A 12654-nucleotide genomic window follows, 5' to 3' on the forward strand; every position below is an offset into this window, starting at 1 on the left:
CAAAAGCTCAAACTGGACGACGCTTCCTCTCTCTACACGACATAGTCTTGGTCTTATACATACAGTGAACCCTCGCTACTTCGCGGTTCACCTTTCGCGGGTTCAGTGCTTCGCGGGTCTAAAAAATATTCGGGGGCATTGTAGTTTTACTTTTATTTTTCATTGAAAGTAATGTGTACCAGTTGGTCAATAAAAAAAGCAAGGCAGGATCTGCTTTCTCACAACCCTTCTGCCATTTGTTGTGAAGCCGATGACGCCTTTAGAGCGTCTGTCTGCTGTTCGGCAATAAAACAAAGCTGATTATGAGGTTCTAAATATGAACGACAACTCGTAAAACTTTACGACAATCCATGGGGAGGTGTAGATGGTACTTCGTCATCACAGGCTTCAGACTCGTCACTTGAGAAAACATCCCTGCAAGGAAAGTTGCCTAATTTCTTCTAAGTCCCCTTTCCAGTAAAATTCCGAAGAGCTCGCTTAAAAGACCCATTTTCAGAAATTGGCAGATTACGACAGATTCACTCGGGTGTTCCATTTCACACTCGGTGGGGGGGCCGGCACTCTAGAGAGCTAACGGATATCTGAGTAATTCTGCCCAAAATGGGGAGATCCCAGACTTTGCAGGAAACCTGGAACATACAGGGGTCTTGAGTCTTGAAGCTAGGTCAAGGAAAGGCAGCCTGACAGTAATATAGTTGGAACCTGCAATTACAAAAACTCCCTGCATTTGAAAAGTGTTCTAAAGCGTCCTCCAACTCAGTCTTGAGAGCTTCCAGCTCCTCTCCAAGGTCTCTGCGCCCCTCATCTGCCTTGTTGCGAGCCTGTCTCTTTTCTTGTAACACCCCAAACCTTTTGACAGTACATACAGCTCTGGAGGCACGGAGCTCCGGGTGAATTTTACTCATTTCTTCTAAGCGACGGAAGCATTTTTTTCTTTTTTTTTCTGCTGAGCATAACACAAAGAGAGAGGGCGCTGATTAGGATCACAGGCAACACACTTTGCCCAAAAGGTTGTTCGGCAGTCGACACTCCGTAAACGCCGGAACTAATGCAGACGGCTGTCAAAGTCTCGGATGAGGAGTCTAGTGGAGGGGTGGCTGGGAAAATTTTAACTATGATGTATAATTGATTATTTGGTTTATCGAGGAAAAACAAAATATTTTATTCCGTCTCTCGCATAGAAATAGAATATAATTGCTCATTTGTCATGTCGGCCCCTGAGGAGGAAGAGACGGGGGATGTCGCGCAGCGCCGCCAAGTGGAATAAAAAATTAAGCGTGTGTGTGTGTGTGTGTGTGTGTGTGTGCGCGTGTGACTGTATGCAACCATTTTTGACTGTGAATGTGTTTGACTTCATAAAATCATGCAGTTTGTTTGACAGAATATCTATGTACAAAGTTCTATTAGCGTTTTCGGGGTGGCACAGTGATGCTGCGGGACCATGTGGTGGAAAAGTAAGAATCAGGAGGAACAAAAAGAAAGTATTAGTGCATTAGAGTGCCTGTCAACACTTTAAGTGTGTTGAGCTTAACTGAGAGTGCAGACAACATTCTCTTAATGGAGACGCACTTCACAAAGTAGCGGGGAGTCGTGTGGAAATTCTCGAGTTATTTGAGTCGACTGCTTGGTGGAGGAATTTAGGTCCTCCGCGAAAAAAACGTAATTTTTTCTATTCTTTAGTAATCAGTACTAGAATGTGAGTTAGTTTCATCAAAAGCACGGGTTTCTGACCAAAAAGCAGAGAAAATTTGCAATTTTGAATTTCACAGGGCACACCGGACGGCGTACCAGCAGGTAAAAGTCGGAGTAATTAAATAAATACAAAAAGAATGGCTGGGACAGCACCGGTTAGCATTGGCCGTAAGGCGACCTTCACTGTGGTTTGACCTACTTTTGGAGACCAATATGGCTTCAACAACTTTTTATTGTATATTTGGGAGCAAAAGAACAAAAAAAGTGTGAGGATCACAGAAAGAAACAGGTGAAATTAAATGACTCTGCTAAAAACAAATGAGGCATGCAAAAAAAAAAAAGCTCGGCCACGGGAGCGTGGTCGATCACCGTGCCGTCTTCAGGGCCTGAATATCCTCAAATGTGAAAAATTTCGGACTCGTTTGTTTTTAAGACCCGTTTGAAGCATTTAACAGCTAAACTAAACGTTTCCGATGTAAATTTCCACCCTTATATAGAAAACAATAATAATAAGCTACAGTTAAAAAGAAAATAATTTAAATAAAATATACTCAGTATGAGATTGTGACAAGACTACAAAACAAGAGAAATAATTTTAAAAAATCAATCTGCTTTATATTTAGTTTGACCTTAAACTTCAAGTGGCAGTGGAATTAAAACAGTTTGAAGCCTCCTTGCCTCTTCCTATGACTCGGGTCCGACGCAGGAGGAGCGGTCCTCCCGGCCCCACCACCGCCACACGGCACTTCCCATGACCAGGAAATGGGGCAGACACACACACACACGTTCCGGCGGAGCACGTCGTGCGTCCGTCCCAAGTTCACGTTCCGGCGGAGCACGTCGTGCGTCCGTCCCAAGTTCACGTTCCGGCGGAGCACGTCGTGCGTCCGTCCCAAGTTCACGTTCCGCAAACAATGCTGATTATAAATTTCACTGTATTAATTTGTGTAGATTGCAATTTTGTGAGTTGAATAGAGTCGACCCCACAGAGATTTTTTTTCTTATTGAAGGTGTTTGCCATCGATGCATCTCCGGCCCCCTCAGCGTCAATGCATTAAGTCCCTCTTATATATATTTTTTTATATAAAGGTAAGAGATTGTATTTACTTTTTTTCCACTCTTCATCATGGATGGAATGAAGGTTTTGAAAGTGAACATGAATACATTTGAGCCCTTTGAAACAAGCACGGTTCGGTGCGTCCCGGGACACTGTCAGTGATTCCCGCTCGGCGGCGGCTCGCCCATCACTGGGTACTTGAACCTAAGTGATTGTCTTGGCCTCGGACCGTACCAGAGCTCCGGCCAGCGTGCGTGGCAGTTAAGCCGTAGAGGAGCACCTTTCCCGTCCAGGCCCACCTGTAACCCGAAGTCACCTTTGGCACTTAGTGCTTCAGAACACAAGTGAGTGCGCGAGGCTGTCAGTTTCATTTCACAGGGCACACCGGACGGCGTACCAGCAGGTAAAAGTCGGAGTAATTAAATAAATATCATTTGATACAACTACAGTATTTTATTTATTTATTTATTTATTTATTTCCATCTACAAATAGCACTTCTTTCCGTTCGTGCCAAACGAGAGGTCGCAGATATTAAAATATCAAATTTCTCGCCATGCCCGATGAGACTGCCAAGTTTGGGAATTACCACAACAGGAAATTTGAGTTGCTGTCCGATGGAAAGTCACTGAGGTCCAGCTTTTTTGAAATGGCTCGCCATGGCCCTCGAGAAATGTTAAAAAAAAAGCAGTGCACTCCTGAGTAATTTGAGATCATTAATTGTTACTTGCCAGATTTTATTTTGTTCAAAATAGCGGTCCAAGTGTCGAGTCACATGCCGGCTATGAGCCGCGCCGTGCCCGCCAACAGCCTTCCACGGTCGGATACAATGTTTCAAAGCATCTTGAATGCTATTGCTTCTTGATGCATGACCTGTATACCTTTATATAGTGTAGAAAGGCATCCTGAAGCCTGGAAAGTCATTAATTTGATTGTCCAGTATTTCCTTCATGAGATATTGCAACACTTAGAAAAAGTGTATTACATGTGGCGCGGCAGGGATGTACGTGCGGGCAAATGGATTCACTTTCCTGTGTTTCTGCAGCAACACAAGTCCAAAGTTTGTTATGGCCTCCTGCGAAGCATGAGTAAGGCGTTGCGTTCAGGTCGCAGTGTGGTTTTCCCTTTTGCAGTGGTCAGTGATTGCTGATTTGTAATGTTCATGTTGTGCTTGTTCTTTTACTGCTCTGATTTTTCACAGCTGGAGGAATAGAAAAGCTTCAACTCTACTTCGAGGTTTACCGAAAGATCAGAAATTCTATCGTGTTTACGACATCATATTTCACGCCGTGTAGCTATCTGTTTTCAGGAAAATAATTAGATTTCAAAGGGAAAGTGTTGAAATCAGAGTCATATTTCTTAATCCCCTTCTGGCATTGTACAAACCACTCGTGCGTCCCTGGGTGGGCTTGAACCACCAACCTTTCAGTTAAGATACAATTGGAGTATTTTTATAAGATTCAAGTGTAATGAGAATGTTTTGACGCTAATGGCCGGCTGTAATGAATTCACACGTGAGGGTAGGAGCTTTGCAGGGGAACTGCTGCCACCGCTGCATTAAGGGCTGAAATGTGATCCAAAGATACAGAGAGCCGGAGTACCTCTGAGGCTTCGGCTGTGATCACTGATCGTACGTCCGTCCGTGTGTGCAACGCCTAAGACCGCCAACTCAAAGAAATCCTCTGCTAATCTTGGCAAGGCTGAGGGGAGTGCGATTAGCATCTCACAGTAAGTCCATCGCCGCAGTTTCCCCAGGAGGATGTCTTTTTACACTATATAAAGGTGGAAATATTTCTCAAAATGTTGAGCGAGTCGACATCCTCGACTTCTCTTTGATTGGTGGGCCACAATGGGTTCTAATGTAAAGGTCAAACATTGAGATTTCTTTGTCATTTCGAGCTCATTCAGGGAGGGGGGCATTATTCATACAGATGGTAAGAGTAGTGACAGGGACAGATATTTGGTGTCAGAGGGCTGGAGCAAAGCTTCATGCGTTTATGATCGCCTCAGGTCAACAAGGATGAATAAACTGGGTGGAAAAAAGTTGTCTTTTGTCCACAGTTGTACCAGTTATTCACTCGGCTTCAACACTTAGCCAAAAGGCGTGTCACTGTAAACTGCGACCAAGAGGAGGGTGCCTCCTGTTACCGCTGAACTTCTTTGACCGCCAAGATGTGAGTGAGCATGCTCTGCAGAATTGTGTGATGTAGCGTGTGACAAGTATACCAGTAGGAACTGTGGGCAAAGAAAAAGAAGGGGGGGTGGACGTGGCGCCTTAGACCACTCGGCCATCCTGGCAGCCATATATAATTCTATTAATAACAGTAACTTAGCATTTAATCCTATCTTCTCGAAGTTGCACACATCAGGCCGAGCAAATTTATCAATATTTTATACGTTAGTTGTGCAGCTTTTTTGAAATGGCTCGCCATGGCCCTCGAGAAATGTTAAAAAAAGCAGCCCTGGTTGAGTGTTTCACCTCGCTTTTTGTAAATTTTATGGAGTACAGTGAACCCTCGGTAATCGCGGTTAATGGGGACAGAGACCACCCGCGAAAACTGAAAATCCGCGAAGTAGCGGCGCACCTTCAAAAATGCTTAAAAAAATATACAATACGGAGCCCTTTAAACAAATTCGGCTCAAAATTGGTCAGAACAGACTCAAGAAATTGATCTTACCCCATACCAAATTTTGTGACTTTTTGTCAAAGAGCGTGGCTTTAACGGTGTTATCTCGAAGCCCATTCGTGTGTGAAGTATTTCCCTGCAGGGTTTTTTAATTACTGAATTTCTCATTTTCATTGTTTTATGATTGTATATTTATTTTTGGGAACATGTTTGTCTATTATTTTCCAGGTCCTCAAGAGCTTGGCAGCAGTGCTTGAAAGCAGGAGAACTACCATCAACTCCTTGCCCCGCCGCCGCTCCGCGTTCCTGTCTCGGCGGCCCGCCGAATCCCGTGGCGACTCCTCCTGCTTGTGCTATCGCCCGTGCCCGGGGAAGGTGCTCCTCTTCGGTTTCGCCATGCCCGATGAGACTGCCAAGTTTGGTGAGTTTTTGTGCATGTTTCGGGGGTCAAAAATGCGATCGAACAATCGGAAAAATAATAATAATAATAATTTCTACAAAAACAATAGGGACTGAGCAGCGCTCTCATTTCCGAATTTAATCTAAAACTTAGTCCTCGTCCTTGTCTTCTCTCTCTCTAATTTTTCTCCTAATTCTCACTGTGTTCCTTCTCCCACGCAGAAATATGCAAAGCCAATATAGAAGAAATTTCGAGGATAAAATCCTCCAGAGCGCCACCGGCCTTCCAAATGTTTCACGCGCTTTTCAGATCGTGTGGAGCCGCTCTGCTTGTCATGACCTTCTGCTACACGAGCATCCTCACCAAGATCACTGGGCAGATGCACAAGAGCAAAGGTGTGTGAAATTTGCAAAGAAAAACCAATTCGTGAGAGTTTATTAAATCAATTGACTGTTTGTTTTGATTTTCCACATATAGCATTTTGTGGAAATTTCAGCATGAGTTATTTAAATAATTAATTTCTAGGTCCGGCTTTTTAAAAGGGGCCCCTAAGTTTAACCGAATGGAAGCTCCGGAGGCCAGTCAGCTGGTCCATAGTCTTAAGTTATTTCTTCGCCAACATCAATGTCTCTGCGTGTGTTATGACTAAAACATTTTACCGCAACTACCTTTACGCCAATCACTTTTCGTGACATTGACAACCGACACCACAATTGTCACCGCCTTTTCCTAATTTGACCTTTCCTACTATGTGAGGCATTATCTCATAAGGGAAATACTGGACAATCAAATTAATGACTGCCCAGGCTTCAGGGTGTCTTTTTACACTATATAAAGGTGGAAATTTACATTGGAAACGTTTGGTTTAGCTGTTATCAATCAAATTAATGACTTCCCAGGCTTCAGGATGCCTTTTTACACCATATAAATGTGGAAATTTACATTGAAAACGTTTGGTTTAGCTGTTAATGAAGTTTCGTTTTTTTAGTGCTGAAAATTCATTGTCTGCTGGCGCTGTTTACGTCACAAAAATTCATAACTCACTTCCTATTCATATTAGACATTAAAATATCAAATTTTTCAATATTCCAATATGTATGACTGAGTAGGGGAGAGTGATATGCTTTCAGATGACATGTAGTTGGTCTGTAGTGTCTGCGCACCCATTTTGTGCAAAGTCAAGAGTTTGTTTTTAACGTCACCTGCATCCTCTCCTCTCCAACTGTAAATCACCCCTGGTCCTGAAAATGTTCACCGCTGCCTAAGCATACATTTGTGCGCACGTGTGTATGCGCGCGCGTGCGTGCGGGCGGGTGTGGTTGAGTGCAAAACATGCTCATTGGCTGCAGGTTAATAGCTTTGTTGCTGTTTTGAAAAACTCATAAATTGGGCAATTTGTAAGTCAAGGTGCCATTATTATAAAGGAAACAGTCTGGTAGGTACCTCATGGTGTAGAGCAGCGTGCCGTCATCCTGCAGCCTCAGCAGCTTGTTGGGCGTCGTCATGTTGTGTTGCAATATCTCATGAAGGAAATACTGGACAAGATTTCGGAAATGTATGAGTTTCATTAAATACTGAAGGAGTTTTCTGCCAATGAAAATCATTGAACATTGTTTCAGTCGTCACTTGTGACCAACCAATTCGGCCAGGGATAGTCAGAAATTATAGCTTTTCTCACAAACAAAAAAATGTTTTTCTAATGTAAATTAATCCATGTTGGATCTCAGGACCTATTTAAAAAAATTTTTTTTTAAAAAAGTCTCCAAAATAAGTGTTGTTGCTTAATTTATGTGTAGGGATTTTGACTCTTCAAACGTTAATTTTGTTTTAAAATTTATTTAGAAACAGAAATTTTATAAAAAAGTAAAAAGGGGAATGTTGGAACGTACTAGCAGGCTAAATGTTTTTTTTTTAACAAAGCACATGCCCGTTTCAAGTACAGCGCTAATTTTACCTGACATTTTCTTGGAAGCTATATATGTATATATGCATGTATGCTATATTTTTTTTAAACACACGCTGTAGGGCGCCTGTTTACTTTGATAGCAAATGAATACGCAGCGACCTGAACGCAGCGCAACCTTGAAGTGAAATTGGTTCCCTGGTCTGTACACGTAGTTTATACTTACTCACAACAGGATGGACACGATCGGTGGCGACGTTTCGCGCGGTTTCAGTCCCTACCAGACATCCCTGGCATTATTACGCTGAGGCTGTTTTTGTGTGAAAGCCGTTATCCATCACTGGCTACTGCCGATGGTCCTGCGGTCGCTGCTCAGGCAGTCAGACCGTGAATATGGAGGGGGGGGGGGGTGTTGTCAAAAAATAAATACTCAAGCGTAGTACGGATTCCTCCAAAAATGTAAATACTCGTTTGTGTCCATCATAATTAGATTCCAAAAAAAGAAAAAAAAACTGTCCAGGACAACCACGCAGCAAAAAGAAACCTCATGCGCGCGATTGAATCACAACAAGACAACGTTCGCCCTCAAAAATGTCGAAGTGAGTTATGAATTTTTGAAAGTCTCTTTGGACATCGTACATCTGCTCTCACCGTAGGGTGCTTTGGGGGCAAAATCGTCCGATCGTGTAGCTACGGAGCCACACACAAGTCTCCTGACACGCATTTGCAAATCAGCTAGCACCTTCCCCGGGCACGGCGGTGCCAAGCGGCCCCTAAGTTTAACCGAATGGAAGCTCCGGGGGAGGAGGGCGGGCGTGTGTCACAGTTAAGCCGAATTGGATGGACTGAAAACACAGAAAAGGCAAATTTTGCAAAACAAACACAAAATACCTCCAAATAGGCGATGGTGACAGTCGCTTTGGACATTTAGCTAGCCGCTAAGCCTTTCTACACTATATAAAGGTGGAAATTTACATTGGAAACGTTTGGTTTAGCTGTTATAAAAGTTTGGTTTTTTAGTGCTGTAAATGCATTTTCCCAGCTTCCCAACAAGTGGTTGAAAGTAAGTTTATAAGGAACTGCAAGATCTCCACTTGCGGATGATGAAAAGTTGGCTGCTGTGGATGGGCACTTGGAGATCGTCTACAACCTCAAATAGTGCATTTGTGCGTAACACCCAAACACACACACACACACGTTTTCACTTTTAAATGGATTGTAATGTATATCACATTGAAGCTAGAACTTTATCAACCCCAGGAAATAATCGATTACGTTCGACTGCCATGCGATGGTCCAGTGTGCAAGGTGCTGCCTGTTTTTAGTTTCATTTATTAAAAACTCAGGAATTTCTCAGAATGTTCACGCCAGCATGAATTATGTCACCGTTTGTTTTTATGATTCCATCTCAACATGTTAGAAAAAGTGTACAGCGCCAGCAGACAATGAATTTTCAGCACTAAAAAAACGAAACTTCATTAACAGCTAAACTAAACGTTTCCAATGTAAATTTCCACAGGCGGTCAACAATCGAATAGCGAAAACGACATACATGCTGACATGAAGGTTTTTGCATCGATAACGTATCCAGGAACGTCTGTCTGACGACATGAGTGCATGTTACTGCACAACATTAGCCCCCCCCCCACCCCGACACGCAAGTCCCCGAGTGGGCAGTCATTAATTTGATTGTCCAATATTTCGTTTTTGTCACACCCAACTCAGACCGCAGTAGATGCTAACGAGGCAGTTCTACGTGTTTGCTCAGTGCTCCTTCTTGTCAATAGAAAGGAGTTAATCACATATGCTATTCGAGTCATAAAGGACTGGGCCATGTAGATCATGGGTTGGATTTTGTCTTCACCCTTTCGTGGTAAGCATTGTTTTGCCGCAGCTCTTATCTGCCATCATCAGGCTCTCGCTTTCCTCTCTCTCTCGCACACACGTTTTAGCTACTTTGCAAATGTGCTTCTCAAGGAATGGCAAAAAAGGATTCTGACGAGTGTAACGAGTTTACACTCGGCTATCATCCCAATCAAAAAACAAAAACTAAATACCAATGGCATATGGTGACTGCCCGGGCTTCAGGATGTCTTTTTACACTATATAAAGGTGGAAATTTACATTGGAAACGTAAGCTTGGTGTGGATGCAAAGGCAATAATTCTCCACCTGAAAAGGTTGAATTGAGAATTACCACAACAGGAAATTTGAGTTGCTGTCCTACTGATGAGAAACCAGTTTTTAGAACACGCGCTGTACACATTTGCTATGTGAGGCATTATCTCATAAGGGAAATACTGGACAATCAAATTAATGACTTCCCAGGCTTCAGGATGCCTTTTTATTCTGGATTATCTAATTCATACTTGTGTATTTATTTTCAAAATCAAGTCGTCATGATTCCACAAATTATTGATGTAAAATAAGCAATGATTCTTTTTTTTTTCTTTTTTATTTTCTTCTTTTTCGGTGGCGCAATTTATAGCCATTAACAAGTAACTTGCAATCCAATAAATGTCAGCACGGCTTTCAGTTAATTAAAGGGAAAGATATTATACAGTAATGCAGGGTGGCGTTTATATCTCGATTTCCACAGACTGCAATTTACTGCCCGGGCCTTTGCTTGGACACTCTAATTGCCCCTAGGCATGAGTGTGAGCGTGGATGGTTGTTCGTCTATGTATGCCCTGCGATTGGCTGGACACCAATTCAAGGGTGTACCTCGCCTACTGCCGAAGACAGCTGGGATCGGCTCCAACACCCCCCGCGACCCTAGTGAGGAGAAGCGGTACAGATAACGGATGGATGGATGGATGGGTTTAAGTCCATTTGAGTTAAAACAAGGCATTCAAGGTTTCCCCAACATTTTTTTATGATTATTTATTTAAAAAATAAAATGCCTCTTTGGTCATCCATACTAGCAACAGAGAGTGACAGGCGCGCCAGTGGCCTGTCTCAGCCATCATCCAGGGCTGCGAGGGCCCTTTATCGCAGCTCGGAATACGTTTTGATCGGCGGGCAAACTTAGGGGCCGCTTGGCACCGCCCGTGCCCGGGGAAGGTGCTCATATTCGGGCCAAGTGTGACACACGCCCGCACTCCTCCTCCTGTCGTTTTGTCTGTCGCGCAGAGAGACCAATCCTCGACTTCATCCTCCGCTTTGACGAGCCTGACGTCGACTTTCAAATTCCCCTTACGTTGCGTTGAGTGAAGGAGAGAGGCTGGGCGATAGTGAGGAGAGCATGTCCAGGGCTGAGCGAGGCTATAATACACGCAGTAAAGATAAGATGATCAGAAGGACTGAGATCTTACTTGTGATGACTCCAGAACCTGAGCATGCCACACATTACGTCTTCGAGCTGGATAGACAAGACACAGACGCACAAGCACACATTGTCCAGTATTTCCTTCATGAGACTGACGTTGTTGCATGTGTGCAATTTCAAAAAGAAGGAAGCAGAGAGTCTTGTGATAAACAATAACTTTTCAGGACGAAGAGAGAAGCAACAGAGGATCACATGGCGAGAGAGAAAAAAAAAAACTAACATAAAAAGTGTGTGTAGAAGGACTTCTACATCAACATGCGTTTTGCTTATTAAGCCGTGATACACTGACAATTGGACTTTAATATCAGAATCAATAAGCAAGGGCGAATTTAACCAAAAGTCAAAACTTTAAAAGGTCGCATTGTCAGTGATAAGCGGGAAGAAAAATAGTAATAAAACTTTGCCAGACCACTTTTGTGTAAACACTTTCCTTGGGACTTTCATGACCTCCATTAAGTCCCTGACCTTTCATAGATAAAGTTGGAGCCCAAAGTCTCGGTATTTTAGCAGGAAACATGAAGTTGAAGCACATAATGGCTGTTTTGATTCATGGATATCTGTCACTGCTGATACTGATTTTTTTTTGTGGGGGGGTTGGGGTAAATGAAATTGAAGGTGCCAAACGGGAATCGCGAAGCTCGTGAGAGAATCAACAGAAAATGGCGGAGCCGGACAAATTAAACATCGACTCGATCATTCAAATTCACCGCGGGTGTCGCAGCACACGCATTTGCGACGAAAAAAGGCTAATTGAACTTTCTTTTGTTGTTGTTGTTATTGCCATTTTTCGGACATCAGTGCATTAATGACTGCCCAGGCTTCAGGATGTCTTTTTACACTAACTAGAAGTCCTCGAAACCAGATGTAAACCATAAAACTCATAAATTGCTCATTCCAAGATGACTGACTTCCCTTGATTGACTTGTGCCTAATTGCCGGCCAACGCTCAGAGGTCGACCCGCAGGCCGAAGGAACCGTCCACCCGAACACCCCGGCGATTTGGGCAAACTTAGGGGCCGCTTGGCACCGTCCGTGCCCGGGGAAGGTGCTGAAGGGTTCGAATCCAGGCTCCATGATGCCGTGCTTCGCCTCCCAAGTGTTATTTTAATTTTCACGTACTGCACGGTGCCCTTTTGACGAATCCGACATGCACACACACACACACACACACACACACGCAGCAAATCAACTTGACAATTTGATCTCACGCCAGGGAAAAATACACCACTTTCCATCACCATCGTGGGCTGCGTTAAATACTGTCACCACCCTCGAGGGAATCCCCAGCTGGGGAGGTGTTAAATACTCTTTATAATGATTTTTGGGGGGGGCACTTTCTGGGGTCCTGGCCACCCTACCTGAAGCCCTCCGGGCCGCTTGGCACGGTGAGCTCACGCGAATCGTCGATTATATTAAACGGCATGTGGTCAATCTGCAACATTTTTAACCGGGTTTCATCTCGCACACGCCTCTGAAACTAAATTATGAGAGCTGACCACTTTTGATTGGATGCATATTAAATTCCCATCTTGTGCATTTCCATAATAAGGCCCACCTGGATCCTATAACCACAAGTCACCAGAGCAGTTTGTCTGGGCAAAAATTTTAAAGTCAGGCATGATGACGGCGGGATTCGCCAACCACAAGCTT

This window comes from Idiotropiscis lumnitzeri, chromosome 22, assembly GCF_059441095.1.
Source record: "Idiotropiscis lumnitzeri isolate Australia: NSW breed Sydney's pygmy pipehorse chromosome 22, RoL_Ilum_1.0, whole genome shotgun sequence".
In the NCBI taxonomy this organism is placed as follows: Eukaryota; Metazoa; Chordata; class Actinopteri; order Syngnathiformes; family Syngnathidae; genus Idiotropiscis; species Idiotropiscis lumnitzeri.